This window comes from Artibeus jamaicensis, unplaced genomic scaffold (genome assembly GCF_021234435.1).
Source record: "Artibeus jamaicensis isolate MK-2021 breed Jamaican fruit bat unplaced genomic scaffold, CSHL_Jam_final contig_233, whole genome shotgun sequence".
Lineage (NCBI taxonomy): Eukaryota > Metazoa > Chordata > Mammalia > Chiroptera > Phyllostomidae > Artibeus > Artibeus jamaicensis.
Window position 1 is genome coordinate 33,429,901 of NW_026521486.1, and position 16,885 is coordinate 33,446,785.

At 37.9% G+C, this 16,885-nt stretch overlaps 1 protein-coding gene across 7 annotated transcripts in view; it reads right to left on the reverse strand.

The window, feature by feature from the left end:
* The window catches only part of SOX5 (SRY-box transcription factor 5), a 929,786-nt gene that overhangs the window by 607,982 nt on the left and 304,919 nt on the right, over positions 1–16,885 (reverse strand). For all 7 annotated transcript variants that reach the window (XM_037144816.2, XM_053661997.1, XM_037144815.2 and 4 more), the window contains one exon: positions 7,018–7,084. The gene's annotated coding sequence lies outside the window, so the exon portion shown is untranslated. The remainder of the gene's footprint in view (positions 1–7,017; positions 7,085–16,885) is intronic.

The following is a 16,885-nucleotide window of genomic DNA, read 5'->3' on the forward strand; positions in this document are numbered from 1 at the left end:
ATTGCTTGTTGGCCCTCCCTGAACTATTTTTACTTGGCAGTATAGCCTGGAAATCACTCTATAGCCATTCATTACTTCATAGTTGAATGGCACCCCACTGTGTAGTGTTGCCTCTGTAAATTCAACTACTCTCCTATGAATGATCACTTAGGTAGTTTTTAATATTTTACAATTATAAACAATGCCACAATGAATAATCTCATGCATGTGATTTTCATATTGTCGAAGGCATGTCTTCGGGACAAATTCCTAGAAATGAGATTGTGGGGTCAAATGGCGCATATATGTAGATTTGTTAGATATTGCCTAATTTCTATGTAAAAGGCTTGTACTAATTTCCCTAACCATCAGTAACCTATGATAATAAAGCCTATATTTCCCCCAAATCATTTTAGCAGGGGTTCTCAGCAGCATTTGAGTGGTTGATTTATTTATACTTACCTCTTCTCTCTGACTACAGATATCATCTAACCATAATGCTAACAATCAAAGCAAAGATTTATATAACAGTAAAAGAAGAGGAACAGAAAGAATAAGAGCTGGGAAATATCCTTCTTTGGAAAAAAATAGTTGGCTTTAATCACAACAGATGAGGGTAGAGCTTAGAGTCTTCTCTTTAAAAGCTTAAAAACCGAGACTCTACGGTAACTCTTCCCATGGTCAAGATGACGCCCTCTCTCCTTTATGTCTCCATGACCCATACCAATGTTACAGCAAGCTGCACACAGTACTTGAGTTATCAACTTAAATGCCTGTCTAGCATTACACTCTTAGTTTTAAAGTCAAGAGCATGCATTGATCAACATATGTATCTCAACTCCTAACGCTATGCTCGACATACAAATTTTTGCATTAAAATTTTAATGACAGTATTTTCCTGATACAAATTTTAAAATAAAAACAAACATTTCCTGGGTGCTTACTCTGCTCCACACACCATCCTAAATGCTTTACATGCATTGTCCCATTTCATTCCCATAACAATCACACAGAGGCTGGTTTTATTATTACCCCCATTTTATAAGTGAGAAAACAAAGGCTCAGGGAGGACAAATAACTCGCTTGAAGTGATATACTGTGAAGAAAATAGAGTTGGGATTTGACAGGGAATTTGCACTGAGGTCTGTCTCATTCCCAAGCTCATGCTGCTTCACTTCCTGATTCCTGACACCACTCACCTGGTAACTGTGTAGGCAGGTTCCTTCTCTTCCTACTGTGATGCCAGAGCTAATTCTAGGTAAGGGACATCAGGCCATTGTGTCGCTCTTAAGGACAGAAGGAAAGGTGGGGGTTTTAATGGTTTCCAAATAGACTCTTTAAAAAGCTGCTTGAGATTTTCACCTTTTGGCAAGCAGAGCGCTGGCTCCTCTGATGCGTACTCACGTTTCTCACCCCCTGCAACTCGGTTTGCGTACAAGCATCCTATTAAAGTTTTTTAAAAGCTGAAATGCGATTTCCTTTCTGACAGCAAAGGAAAATAAAAAGGTGTTCTTTGCCCTCCTGTTCTAATCTGTGTTTAGAAGTCAAGTCAGCAATTCCCAGAACTCTATCACCAGCTTGTTACATTTTCATAATTCTGTCCAAGAATACAACACTGTTCACCCCCCAAAAAATGTAATATAAACTGTAAAACACATGCACATGATACCTGGATCCAATTCCCCCTCATTTTGTATATAAGTGAAAATAAAGCGATGCTTTAACTCTCACAAATGACAAAATCACATTACTTAGACGAGCGCCACTAAATCATGGTTGAAATTCTGATAGCATTTGCCTTACTGGTAAAATAAAATTACCTATAACGCACAGTTTAAATAATTACTTTTAAACAAAAGCTTCTTTTCTGCGTTGCTTATTTATCTTCTGAGACCAACTCAGCAGGGCTGTGTACTTTTATTAAAATTGCCTTCAGACTGCTAATGGCAGGGCGTCTGTTAGCACAGGAAAGTGATGGCAGTTTGACTCCTATTCCTAATATTGGGAGTTAGTCCAGACACTTAAGAGCCAGAACTCTGCTGTGCATTTGACTATGTTATCAACACTTTCCTTGCTAATGATACTAGTGACAGCATTTCGGTATGATGGGTCAGACTTAAATAGGAAAGCTTATAATTGTGCTTACAAAACCAAACAAACTCTTTCCCCTACCCCCCAAAAAAAATATCCCTTTATCAGAAGATTGGCTGGTGGTAAGTTTCCTGACTGGGAGTTATCTGGTAAGATTCTGTTCGATACAGTTATTTTCCTTCTCCTTTTCCCACCTTGAAGGGGGAGCCTCCATCAACACCTGATATCTTACCCGCTCAGAAAATGACAACTGAAAGCCTTCCTGTGGAGCCACCGTGTGCCAGCTACCCAGCAGAAGGTCACACTGATGACTTCCCTGTGGCTTTTATTTTCCCCAGGGAAATCCACAGCCAGGGCTGACTGCCTGCCAAAAATGCTGAGTGCCACGAACCAGCAGCGCTGAGAACCCCTATCCTTCTTGATGGGAAATAGTAAGCAACTGTGCTGAACACCTGTGTCAGCTCCTGTTCCTGGGGACACCCCAGGCAAGTGCTCATTCGGCATTCAGAGATGGGGCTCCCTTCAACTAGCTGGCACTTCTGCCCAAAAACTTTTCACTAGTCATATGATAGTAGTTATGTGTGTGAGATCTCTATAACATCAGCATGTCTAACTACCTTTAAAGAGGATGACTCAACTAACTTGAGTTAAATATTTTCCTATGTCTAAAGGCAATCAGCAAAATGAATGTATCTCATTATTATGAAAGTAAAAACAACATTCTCTACCACTTTCTTTTTTAAGGATTTTATTTATTTATTTTTAGAGAGAGGGAGAGAAACACCAGTCCGTTGCCTCTCAGAACCAGGGACCTCACCCACAACCCAGGCATGTGCCCTGACCAGGAATCAAACCAGTGACCCTGCACTCTGCAGAACCATGCCCAACCCACTGAGCCATGCTGGTCAGGGTTCCATCGCTTCCTTTTACAGCTACCCCGACCAACTTGCAGATCAGGAAACTCAGTCTGAGATGTGGAAGACGTGATTCCATATATGAAAAAGATGAACCAATTACATAGATAAAAAGGCAAGAAAGAAAATGAAAGGAGAGGTAGCTGGAAAAAGAAGAAGGATCAAAGGGAAATTTTTGTTTGTTTATCTATGTTAAGATGGGAAACCTGAGCATGTTTAAATATTAAAGGTTTCAGTAAAGAAGTTCAAGGCACTAGAGTGAGAAATCAACATTTCTGAAACTGCCAGAGGAGATGGGGTGTCAGTACAGGTGAAAACCCCAGACGCTCAGCGGGAAAAGAGAACCTCCTTCACCCGCAAAGGGATGTGAGTCAGCCCAGATTCAACAACAGTTGTAGTGTGTATGTAAAGGTGAGGTAGGCAGGCGTGCATTCTCCTTCAAACAATAACATAAAAGAATAATTTCCTTCTTTCTCTGCTTAATCATAAAACTGATACTTTTCTTACGATTTAAAACACTTTAGAACAAACAAGAATCTTCAAGAAAATTATATTAAATATGCATAAAAAAACAGGTTTCATCTATTTGTTGTATGAATATTCTGGTGGCCCCATCATGGGAATCTAAGCTTTAGACACCTAATTATTGTTTAAAATCATTTTTAATGTATTGGTTTAAGTTTAAAGTATTTTTAATAAAATAAAGTTATTTGGACATTAGTAACTGCTGCTAATAAGACCATTAATAGAAGGTACCTCCACCTTTCAAATTTTCATCTTTAATAGTCACTCTATTCTTTGAAATAATAGTAATAATAACTTTAGAAATAACCCTTTCTGCTAAGTATCAGTTATATATTCCTTACCTGATAATTTTTCTAAAAATAAATATGGACATTTATCTGTTACTTATATGAAATAATACACCTTACTTTGTCATTTATATTATAAATGATCACTTCTAGTAGAGGTGACTCTTAATTTGAGTAGTTTTTATTTACCACCTGTTATGGGTACACAGGCTTCACAAATGTAAAGGAACTGCAAAGATGACAACAGTGTGATTTTTTCAGGGAGCACAGTGCTGGTCATTTAGAGGCAGACACTGGTTAAAGACTCCAAGTCATCAGGCTGGTAAGTTTCAGAGTTGGTTCTAAAAATCATACCTTTTAATTCCTAGTTTTTTAAAACTACTCTATATTTCTCCTAAAAATATTATTTTCAGTAACGTCATAAGTAAAATAAAGCCGTAACAAAATTTTCGAATATCTTCCTTGGCAAATAGAAGATGAAATTCATCACTTCTTTGTGTATTTGTACAAAGCTATGTAGTCTGGGTTAAATTTTAAATGCTAAACAATTGGGAAATTCAACTATGCCAAGGAACTAACGGAATGCACATCATTTCTAATGATTGCATGTCATTGTCATTAGTCTCAATCATAAAACAATGAGTTGTTACACAAAGTCAAAGAACAGAATTAAATTCAAGTGAATTTTGCAATTTAGAAATATGAAAGAAAAATAATAGCTGTACTACTTATCATTACTTCCTTGAACACAATCATCAGATAATATCTTGATCAGACAAAATTGCCTGGATCATTGTAAATTTAAGTTTATTTTCATTCATAATTTATATTCTGTGGATTAAGTGTAATTTTTAAAATGCTTTAGACAACCTGTAAGTCTGAGTGATGCTTAAAACATGGGAGAGAATAATAGCCAAGGCCCTCTATGATGGACTCCATCCCCAGCACCCTCCCCATTCCCCTCTCTTGTCCACTTCTTCCTCTCCTCCTGCCATGCTGCCCTTCTTTAAACTTCTTCAACACACCAAGCACACCCCTTACACCTGTTCTCACCACTGAATGTTTCTCTCATCACCCATATATCCAAATGGTTCCCACTCTCACTCCATTCAGGCCTATGCTCCCTTCTCTCCTTATTAGAAGGGCCTTTCTTAGACACATTATCTGATACAGCCTCCCTCTGTTTTTTACTCCATCTTGTTGTCTTCATAGTACTTATCCCCACAAACCGCATACTCTTCAGTTCATGTTTTCCTCCACTAGATTGAATCTCCAGGAGACTAAAGAACTTTTGTTGTATGAATGAATGAGTAAATGGATGAATAAGTATCTTTTCATTCTACATAGTGGAACAGGAAACTTCTCCAGAGAAAGAATAGTAAAACAAACAAGCAAGAGAACACAAGAATCTTACTTGATTTCTCCAAATACCCAAAGTATCCATACCAATTGTATTCTGTATCAAATTATAAATTAGTACAGCTAGCATATGCTGGTGGTTTTTCTGGATGTGTGCACAATACTGTGTGCAGAATTACTTGTATTCCACAAGCTGGAAGGCAGGATAATGCAGCAGGCCTGCATCATGTCAAGAAACACAGATTGAACTCTGTTAGTGATAGTTCATGTGCCACTGGGTGGCAACTTAGGTTTGTACAATAGGCAGACTGCACTGAAGTTCTTTATGTCTCTCAAGACTAGGGATAGCCTGGGTATTTGTCTCTACCTTCTTGATTTTTCTGCCAAGCACACAAAACCAAAATAAGTACTAGATTCAATTGAATGTTAATATTTACAATAATAGCTGGGTGCCAAGAAAAAAAACCACTTTGGGCTTCAAGTTATTTTTTAATGTTTAGTTCAAGGATATTCATAAACTTAAAATTTGGGGTATTGACTAGCAGAAAGCTCTTAATAAGTATCACCCTAAAGTGGTTCTCAACTCCACAAGAATCCATACAGACATACTTTCAACACAAGTAGTTAGGCATACCATTCTAAATACATCTTTTTTTTTTCAAGATTCTCCATATTTAGCTAAAAGCAGAGACATTAGCATTTGCACCACAGTAAGATCTACTTGAAATTATTTTCCTTTAAGATGGAGGGTAGCGTTCTCTCAAGATATATAACAATGGTAATCTGTATAGTCCCCTAATACTAATGCTAGGATATCACTGAATCTTTGAAACATTCAGGGAGAACTTTAAGCTCAGCTCCTTTCTGAATAAGCTGTTTTTACTTAAAGAGATGTGCTCAGAATGAAGGACCAAGGCAATTGCCTCTGTGTGATGAAAGCTAAAAACCCACTGGCAGCTGATCAACAGGAGACCTGGATGTGGAGGAGCTGAGTCAAACTCCACAGGAGCTGTGGACACAGTAACGCCGGAAGGGTAACAGAGAGGCAAAGGATCCCCACGTTCTATCAACAACTAAGCAATAGTAGTGAGAGTTGTAATCACTGTTTAAAGCAAGTGGGAGGCGTCTCTGAAGCTGGTGAACATAAAGCCATCAGTCACTCACAGGGACACCCAGGGCAATGGGACTGCAAGTGTCAGTCAGCATGGTTCCAGCTCACTGAGGAGTGTGCCCGCCACCAAACCTTCCATAATGGCTGACAAATGCTCAGAGTAGACCCTCTGACTGTCTCAATCTTCCTATTTACATAGAAATTGTCTGTTCTGATTAACCTTTATTTTACACATGGTAGTCAACATGCAGCACATAAAATTAATGTTAGCAAATGGGTTGTTCTGAAGAGTGTCAAGAGCTTGTAGAGGTATGCCCCAACCCAGGAGCAGAGCAGAGAAAAAAGGAAACTTGGTTTCTGAGCCAAGCACTCTCCTATTACAGTGACATAACTAATCACATTTTTTATATGTCCTAAGGTTTTGAATCCAGAAATGTTATCAGGAAACCTTCACTTCAATACAATTTATATACCATAAACAATAATAGAAACCAGGGTAGCTATCTATATATCTTATTAGCTCAGATATGTACTTCTCATCTTGAAAATTTCTTTAAATTATTTTTTCATCTTTAAATCCTAAAAAAGAGGACACCCAAATGTTTATATACATTTCTATATAAAGGTGTTAGTCTTGATTTGCAAAACTAAGAACATACCAAGTACATACAAGAACAAGTGGCAAGAGGCATGAGAGCTCTAGAACTGATGGCAAAAGAATGATCAGCAAATGATAATGAACTGTCCTGACCTGTTGAGTCTCCCAGTCCAATCTCTCCTACTCCCGATGTCCTCGATAGTATCTATAGCTTGCAATGCTAAAAAATATAAAAAAGAGAAGTATTTAGCAAGAAGTCAAAGTAATTTCAATACACTCAGGTGAAAAAAATAAACAGCATAGAGTTAAACAAGATTCCTACAACTAAACTGCGTAAGAAGTACTGTGTAATTTTCCTTGTAATAACTTTTGAAAGACCAGTTTCATAGTCAGACTCATGGACTATGCCAGTTAATGGTTGATGAATGAATAATAAACAGTTGAAAAACAAATTTTTATAAATGATGGTCAAGATAAAATGACAGTTTGAATATAAAAATATGAGCCATATATATACATACACACATAATTATACACATACCACACCACTTATTTTGGAGCTATACCAATTAACTCACTTCTTATAAATCTTTATATTATTCTTCATCACATAAGCACATATGTGTGCAGGTAGCTCTAGGCCCAGTTTTATTGAGAGAAACAATTTTAACCCTCTTTATAGTCCAAGATGGTTAACCTGAAATATACCTGTAATACAACATTACTTACAGCTACAGTACTTTATGGAAAACATGCTAATGGGCACTAAAAGTTATTAAATACAGACTAGCACTTATCAAAGCACAGTGCTACATTATACTAGGACACTAAGTTGTACAAAAATATGAGGTTTACAAACTCACTGGATACTTTCTAGGTTAAAACAACAACAAAGACAGTAGAATAAAAACAGAAGCACCCTATTTACACTCAGTCACTTTACCAGAGACTGACCCTCGGGTCACTGAGACTGGGATTGACTCATTGGTCCCACGACAGAAGAGCTATAGGTCTTTGGAAATGTAACCTCTAGAAAGCTTATTTTACCGATCCACAAATGATTTCATAGTCCTGACATGAACTTAAAAATGAAAGAAGTATAATACATAAACTATTTTATTCAATATCCTGATTTTATTATTCATTTGTGAATACAGAATAGTTTTTGTAAGGGAAAGCTCATCAGCTATTCTCAGCTTTTTAAGCTCTGGCTTCCAAAATGATTAAGTTCTATGGTTTTATAATGTTTAAACATTTATTAATGATTTCTGTGGTCTTGTTTACAACAGAATTATGAAAATTGGAAAAATATAAATTTTATAAATCTTCTGCTCTGGGATGGTAGAGTTGCTGGTATCACCAAGCTGTTTGTGTGATCAGTATTTCAAGCATGACTTCAGAATGACTCTTTCAGGCTAATGTCCCACTTCTGGGACACTGGTCTAACATACTGGAGACAGTGATTTACAGGCAACCTAGGACAAGGTCACTTGTATAGCTTTTGATTACAAGTTTACATAAGACTTTTTATCTTCATTTTTAAAGGCCTCAGTTAATTTTGGGTGATCTCTGAAGTGCCTAAATTCTTTTAAAGTATATAAAATAGTAAAAGGAATCATATACCAAGACCAAGTGGGATTTACCCTAGGAATGCAAAGTTGGTTTAACATCTAAATATCAAATAATGTAACATACCATACTAATAAAATAAAAGCCAAAACCATATAATCACCTCAACAGATGCTGAAAATCACTTGAGAAAAATCCAATACCCTTTCATGACAAAAACACTGACGAACTACTAACAGGTGGAAACTTCCTCAACCTGATAAAAAGCATTTATAAAAAACATCCACAATTACTACACTGAAGGGCGGAAGACCGAGTGCTCTTCTCCTAAGATCAGGAATAAGACAAGGATGTCCACTCCTCTTTGACACTGTCCTGGAGGTTAGAGCCAGGGTCATCAGGAAAGAAAAAGAAATAAAACATCGCCATATCACAAGAGAAGAAATAAATAAAACTATCTCTACTTGTATATAACGTTATTTTTAAAATGCTAAGGAATTCACTAAAAAATATTAAAACTTAAAACAAGTTAAATAAAGTTGCAGAATACTTATCCAATATACAAAAATCAATGGAATTTCTACCAATTGATATTCTACAAGTACTTGTAACATTAAAAAGACAATTTAATTTACAACACCATGAAAAAGAATAAAGTATTTAAGTATAAATTTAATAATAGATGTAGAAAACTGCTAGTACATTGAAAACAGGAACAACATTAAAAAACTAGCTTCTCCTTCAAAAAAACCAGCAAATGGCAGATGATGTAGGTGCTACAGAGGCCATGGAGCTTGAGAATGAGAGGCCAGAGCTTCCACAGAGAATTCAGCAGCAGCATTCAGGACCAAGGTCACGGCTGCATCAGGCAGGTGGGAGGCTGTAGTGGTCAAGGAGGCAAGGCCCAGGACAAGGAGTGGACCGCTGTCACCAAGCTGGGCTGCCTGGTCAAGCACATGAAGATCAGCTCCTTGAAGGAGATCTATCTCTTCTGCCTACGCATCAAGAAGTCTGAGATCATTGTCTTTTTCCAGAGGGCATCCCTCAAGGATGAGGTTTTGAAGACCATGCAGGTAGAAAAGCAGATCCGGGCTGGCCAGAGGACCTGGTTCAAGGCATTTGTAGCTATTGTGGTAAGTGATACTAATATGGAAATGAGCTAGTCAGGCTACAGTGAGGAAAAATACAAGAACTGGAAGGCTCCTCCCACTACCTGTCACTGTTCCTTTTTTTCCTTTTATTTCATGCATGCTGCTTAAAACCTGTTTGTTGCATGAACTTGCCTGTTGTATTCATTGCTTTATCTCTAGCACCTAGAACAGTGCCTGACTTAAATTGAATTTTAATACACACTTGGTATTTTAATACACACTTGGTAGGTGAATGAATAAATATATTCATGAGGACATGTGTAAATTCTTCTCTTTACTAGTTGTGTGTCCACAAATTGACTGCCTTTTCAGTTTTTATATCTCCATTTCCTTAATGCAATGGTGACGAATGACTTTAACCTAATTCACTCAAATACTATTTATTAAGCACCTATTATGTGCCAGATATTGTTCTAAGCAATGTCATTACACAGGGAACAAAACATAAAATCTTACTACGTTTATAATCTGATGAATGAAGAAAGATAAGAATATAGAGTGACAATAAGTTAGATGGTCACAACTATTTTGGAGACCAAATAGCTTGCAAGTAGGAATCAAAAAGGAGTGTCTATAATTTTAAGGCAGGTAATGGGAAAAGGGACATCTGAGAAAGGAGCTGAGAGATTGAGACACATGCATGTTGGATATAAAGAACTACTCACAGTGAGAATTACAAGCTAATGTGACTATATTTTCAGAGTGGCTGGATGGAGGTGAGGAAAAGAGAGTAACAGAAACCGAAATCAGGTAAGTGAGGGAGGGGGCAAAGGCAGATTGGGTGAGATGCTGGAGGCTCTTCTCTTGTAACCGCTATGGAATATGGCTTTTGTTCACAGAAAAATAAGGAGCCACTGGAAGGGTTTAAGCAGAAGTGGTATACGATGGGACTCGTAGGTCTTTCTCTCTCAGCAGGGGTGCTGTTGGCTTGTCGGGTTGGCAACTCCTCTCTGCCTCGACCATTGAGCACATGGCAGGTCACTCAGCAGCTCTGAATCGAGCCCACTGAGTAACAGCAGCAGTTCCAGGCCTCTAACAACCACAGCGCCCCCCTTTTATTTCCAGATGCATGTGAAGAATAGACTGAGGTTGGATATAAAGGTACAGTCTATGTTAACATTCCAGGTTATAGTTTGTTATCTGTCTTTAAAAGATTTTATTTATTTGTTTTTAGAGAGAGGAGAAGGGAGAGAGAAAGACAGGAAGAGAAACATCAATGTGTGGTTGCCTCTCACACACCCCTTACCGGGGACCTGGCCCACGACCCAGGCATGTGCCCTGACTGGGAATTGAACTGCTGACCTTTTGGTTCGCAGGTCCACACTCAATGCACTGATCCACACCAGCCAGAGCAATATAGTTTGCTGCTGTCTTGAGCCAGAGTGGCAGCAATGAATTCAGATAGGACTTTCCAGTCAAAATGAGTGTATGAGTGAAGGCTAGAAATCAAGGATGACTCAGGTATTTGGAATGAGCAACTGAAAGGATGCTGTTGCTCTTCACTGCAGTTGTGAAGACTGAATTTGGATGGAGCAGATTCAGTAAAGAAAGCAGGCACTCAGTCAAGACACATTGAAAACTACTATGTAAAAGTAGACGTGCCTATGTCATCCAAGAATTCTGTAAAATGAGGTAACGGGCACCAGTTCTGAACTGATGAATTTGTTAGAGTGCATTTCATGGAACAATAGGGTTAACAGAAAGAAATATTACGTGAATAAGTGAATAAATGATTACTCATAACTAATGGTACTCTATTAGCTATTTTAAGCAATTAGATTATGTCATAAAAAGTTTTTTTTGTTGTTTTGTCTTAAAAGAACTGCAAAAATAAGTACAATAGTGGAATTTCAAGCACTAAATGCTATGTGGGTAGGCAGGCTTTTAAAGCTGTTAAAGTCCCACCAGGCCCACATCACTTGGAGCAGACTTCCCACAGTGAGATTAAACTCAGTCCTGGGAAAACAGTGGGTGCCCCAACTGGTCTGTACCTCATACTGACTAAACACCACCACTTCCAACATCATGGAGTCAATTGGTCAATAGACACAACCTTTTCTACATTCATGATCAATTTAAGGATTGCAGAGAAAGTGCTACTTCCAGATATTACTTAGACACCCTTTATGGATAGTCTTCAGTCACTCATCCATACACAAAAGAAATTATCTGAATCAGCACAATGCACTGATCGATACAAACATACAATTTAGAGTTGCTAGGAGGAAGTATCCACTTGCACGCCTGCTGGACTCTTCCCCCCTTTGGCAGCATTCTGCCTGCTCCTTAGAGTAGGAAAGCCATGCTCATCATACGCACCTGACATCCCCCAAAATACATTGAGTAACCTTATGGAAATTCTATTTCTATGTTTTCTATGAATATTCTCTATGAATAGACACAGGTGAGGTAATTTGCATTTCAAAAGAAGTCCTTGCACGCATGTACACTAGAACGCACTGTACTTCCTTTCGATTAGAACATGGCATCAGGCTTCATTCAGACTGATCTGGTCTACTGTTAGGTACGTTCTTCCTCTCTATAAAAATTAACGGAAGGCAAGCAAATGCCATTCTTCAAGGTGTACCTGAAATCACCACTTAGCTAAAGGCGTGAGAAGGTTCATGCAAAGGTGGTGCCTGAGCTAAAGTAGAAGAAATGTGATCAAGAAGTACCAGTGACAGACAGATGCCCCATGGGCTCCACACTGTTGTCTCACTGGAAGGACATCGTGTGTCATAATGAATTGCTATTCATCCGAGCCAGCCGTACTGCTAGATTGAACCCGGGAACCAGGAGGAGGAAACAGTGTCTGCACGATCATCTAATGAGGGGACGGGGCTGCTGCAGTAATGCCACTTCACTCAATTAGTGGACATGGCTTTTAATGCTGCTCCGCACAACTAAAGCCATTCTGATTACTTAGAGCTAAGTCTCCATTTAAAATGCTTCAGAAGCTAAAACAGGGTGTGTGTGTGTTTTTTCCCTAATATAATTTATCTTGAGAGTATTTGAATGGTAATAAGCTATTTGAAAGCCAATCACATTATTTCCTATTTCTCCCTAAGTAACACTGAAATATATTTTTAAAAGTTCAAATGATAGAATACACTGTAGCAAATGAAATGTAAATAAGATAGCAAATGATGAAGGACGTGCCGGGGGTCTGTGCGCGTGCACTTGTCTGCAGGCTCCGTGTGTGCCTCTCTGTGTGGGCCTCTCTGTGCCAGAATTACAGTTGGTGAATCTCATGTCATCAGCCAACATTATCAGGAGGGTTGCATATTTATTCTATACATCCACGTTTCAAAAAAAAAGTCCAGATCTTGCCTCCTTTGGCTGGAAGGACATATATTTCACAGCTTTTCATATGGAGAACTGACGTTTCTACTTCATTAATTTTTCTTATGTCACTGCATGATGAAAAGCACTGATATGGACAATGATACAATTTTCTTTAAGATTGTGATCACTGACCCACGTGGTAAATAAAACCTTGCCCTAGCAGAGGCGATTGAATTCCCTCCGTTCTCCTTAGAAGCATACCATGTTCTCACCCTGTATCTTACGCGGGTCATCTTGCTTTCTCTCAACGCAGTGGGTTTAATTCTAAGACTGCCTTGCACTGCGTGACATTCTATAAAATTTTGCTTATTTAATTAGAAGGTCAATGGGTAAAAGGAATTATTACTAAAGTGTAAGACACACAGGAGCTGCCAATAAATTTTTGTGAGATTGAACACAAATTCTACACCTATAAAGAAGGGGAACTTCATGGTTACATCCACCAGCTTCCTTTGCTTCTCTCAGGTGAACGGCAACATCATGACTAAAAGTGGAGCTGTCCTTTACCATCATCAAAGTCAGGTTTTCTTTGTTATTTTTGTTAAAAAGTAGTCCCAAGACAAGTCAACTTTTAAATAATACACATCTTCACAACTCTGTTTCATGAAAGAACTATGTGAACATGGTGAGTCAGAGTTGTGTATGGCAGAAGCTAGGACAACATTTACAACTTGAACACTCTGGGCTGCTGGAAACCCATTAGGTGAATACATTAACAATTCTCAGGCCTTTTTTTCTAATTTTTTCCAATATAATATTTTGTTTTCTTAACATAGTTTTAATAATTACTTTCTTAGTTCCAAAAGAGTGAACTCCAAAAGCATATAACACTCTCAGGGAGCTGGTACACATTAGCAGAAAATGGTACATTATTGCCATTGTTTGTATGGTAAGTAAAAATTAAATAGAAAAAAAATAAGCCTCAGGAAGCAAGTAATACTCCCTGTAATGTATAATATTTTTCATGATCATAATGACTTTAGGATCTGGCATAGCAAATGCACTGATTCTGTCCCCTGTGCCCCGGAGTATATGATGTGAAATCACATCACTGACTCAAATTATTGCCAAAGTACAGAAAACTGCTAATAGTTTCACTTATTCTCTTCTCTTCTTAAAGGGGTACATGAGACAAGAAAAAGGGGGGTTTCTTAGTTGTAGGATTTTTTAAAAATTAAAATTTCAGAATTGAGTTTAATGGGCAAGTTCTAGTAATATGTAGTTGTACATACATTTTGATAGATATACATCTCTTAAATGCTCTTCCCTCACTTCCTCTTTGTTCTCTAGTAAAGTATTGGTCAGAAGTACCCTCGACAATGATTATACCATTCAGCTTTCTACTAATGTTAGCATCTAACATCACAGATATTTTTCCATCCCAGTCGATTAAACTTTAATTTTGAACATATGCATATGATATTCACATGGTTCAAAAGTTTAAAAAAAAAGGTATATAAAAAGATAATTCTGAGGAGGCTTACTTCCACTCATCTCCCTTTTATTCAATCCCATCCACACATTATATGTAATTATTTTCATTAATTCTGGCTTATCCTTTTGTATTTCTTTTTGTAAAAATAAGCACATACTTATTGCTTATTTGTTATTCTTTCTTATGCAAAAGATAGCATACTGTCTATACTCTTTTAAGTTTTTAAAAATTTTCAACTAACAATGTATCCTGAAAATATCTCCACACTAGTACACAGAGACCTTCCTCATTATTTTTCACAACTGGGCATACGTCCATTTTTTCAAAAGCTCTTTTATGGATGGAAATTTACATTATTTCCAATACCTGACAATTGCAAATACTGTTACAATTAATAACTGTTCAGCATTCTTTCAAATCTTCGTAAGATACTCAGAAAAGAAAGTTGCCTTACTCTATCTACTTGAGCTGGCATCAGCTGCCTCCCCATTTCTCCTGTGAGAGAAGAGTAAATTTGGTCATCCCAAATCACTTTTGATGCTTTCAGTAGAGTTCAATTTTACTCCTACTCTTGAATATAGATCTCTGTGAGTAAATATGAAATAGTCTTGGTTGGTATTAAGAGCAAGAAACACATTTTAGAACTTTTCTAAATTTTTCTTCATTTCACAGGACTTTGAGACCCTAAACTAATCTAAACTCACAAGAAGTCCTAAAAGCATGAGACAGGAAATATTCTCCTATGTGTAAACATCTTTGTAGCAAGGAACAACCCTTAAATTTCCTTAAGTGGAGAACTCATGTATTTAGGGCTTGATAATAGTGACAGATTGAGTGAATGGATGAATGGATCTGCTGGATCCAATAGAAATCCGATGCAAAAGCATGGCAATAACTTCCAGGAAATCTGTCCGAGTTAGAACTCTGAAGGCAGGAAGATGCGATTAACTTTTTTCCACTCTTCCAAAAATGAGGCAGCCAAACATAACGCCAAGACAATCTCTACTGCAGTCCCAGTGTAATGGATGGACATGGATCTCATTTCATGGCTTAAGGTCATTGTGTGTCCAGTAACACATTCCTTTGTATTGCCATAACTGTTAGAGGAAGCATGACTAATGGTTTGGGGGGAAAGTAGAGGTTAGACAACAAGCAAAGAGAAAACTGCCAGGACCAAGTGGGTTTTACTCAACACGTTCCTGTGAGGCATCTCTCTCTTGCTTAATGGAGCAGGGTTCCTCAGGGGAGAAAGGTAAGAGGAAAAAAAAGAATGGTTGTGTTAGAGCTTGCCGAAATATAAGAAAAAGACTGGGAAATCCTTGAGAACCCTCCAAAGGGAGGTAAAATGTACCTTACCTAAGACTAGTGTTGATTCTACCTTTGCCCTTGGAGCAGACTGAATGAAGTACAGCTAATGCTCTGAGGAAGCTCAGGGATTTTAAGAGAGAATATAACACAGGTTAATGCTTTCCCACCAAGATTCGATTGATTTTTAATACCAGGTTTTCATTCACTTGTATCATTTTTAATTCAAATATTGAATTCATCTGAATTGCTTCAGAGAGGAAAATGGGGTGTGGACGGCTGCCTAAGCAACAAAATCACTGCTAATATAAGCATTTCACTGTATCACCATTTCATTATCACATTCAGGGCATTAATCGAAGCACCTCATTTAAAGTGGGAAAGAGCTTTGTGAAGGGACGATCGTTCAGCGCCGCACCTTCCGATGTGCCATGTCATCTCGAATCCTTTTTAGAAGTAGGTAGAGTGTAACTAATAAGTAAAATGTGGGCCTTTAAGTTTATTTACCCAGAAGTTACAGGGTCTATTTTTTTTAAGTTTCTGTGGTCACAGTCTTATTAAGTTATCTCTAAAACTGCCCTGTCACAGAGCATTATGTATGTATAACTAACTAAACGTATTTCACTTGTAAAAGGCATCCCAGAGGGATGAGATGTGGATGGGTGTGACGAGTGGATCTGGGGAACCAAACGGGTGCAGATGCCCCACTGACAAAGGAAAAAGGCATATGGCCTCCTTCCTTCCTGGGGCTCAGAGAGAGCTCTAGATTTCCCAGTGACTCGCTTCTGCGTGCAAGCTTCCCTGGGAAGATATTTTGTATGCCACAGAAAACCAAGATGTTTGCATTCCCACCGATCCAGGGATAAGGCATTTTCCTCATACAGACACAAAACATACAGTATATGAATGTTTAATGGAGGCTAAAACTGGGAGAGGAACAGAAAACAAGAACAGAGCAGGTTAAAAAAATATCTGGTTTCTCTCTATCAAAATACTAATTAAAATTCATGTTCATGGGGATGATTATACATATATTTTTGAACTAAAAGTCTAACCTGGCACTATTTTTTGGCCTTATTTTTGTGACAACATTTTAGTCCATATGGCATGAAGTGAATCATTTTACATCTTTTTTTAAGCTCTATGTGTTTTTCTTGTTGTCTATTCCCTCTTCTCCCACCACACACACACTGGCAGCCGCTACCAAGTTACCAAA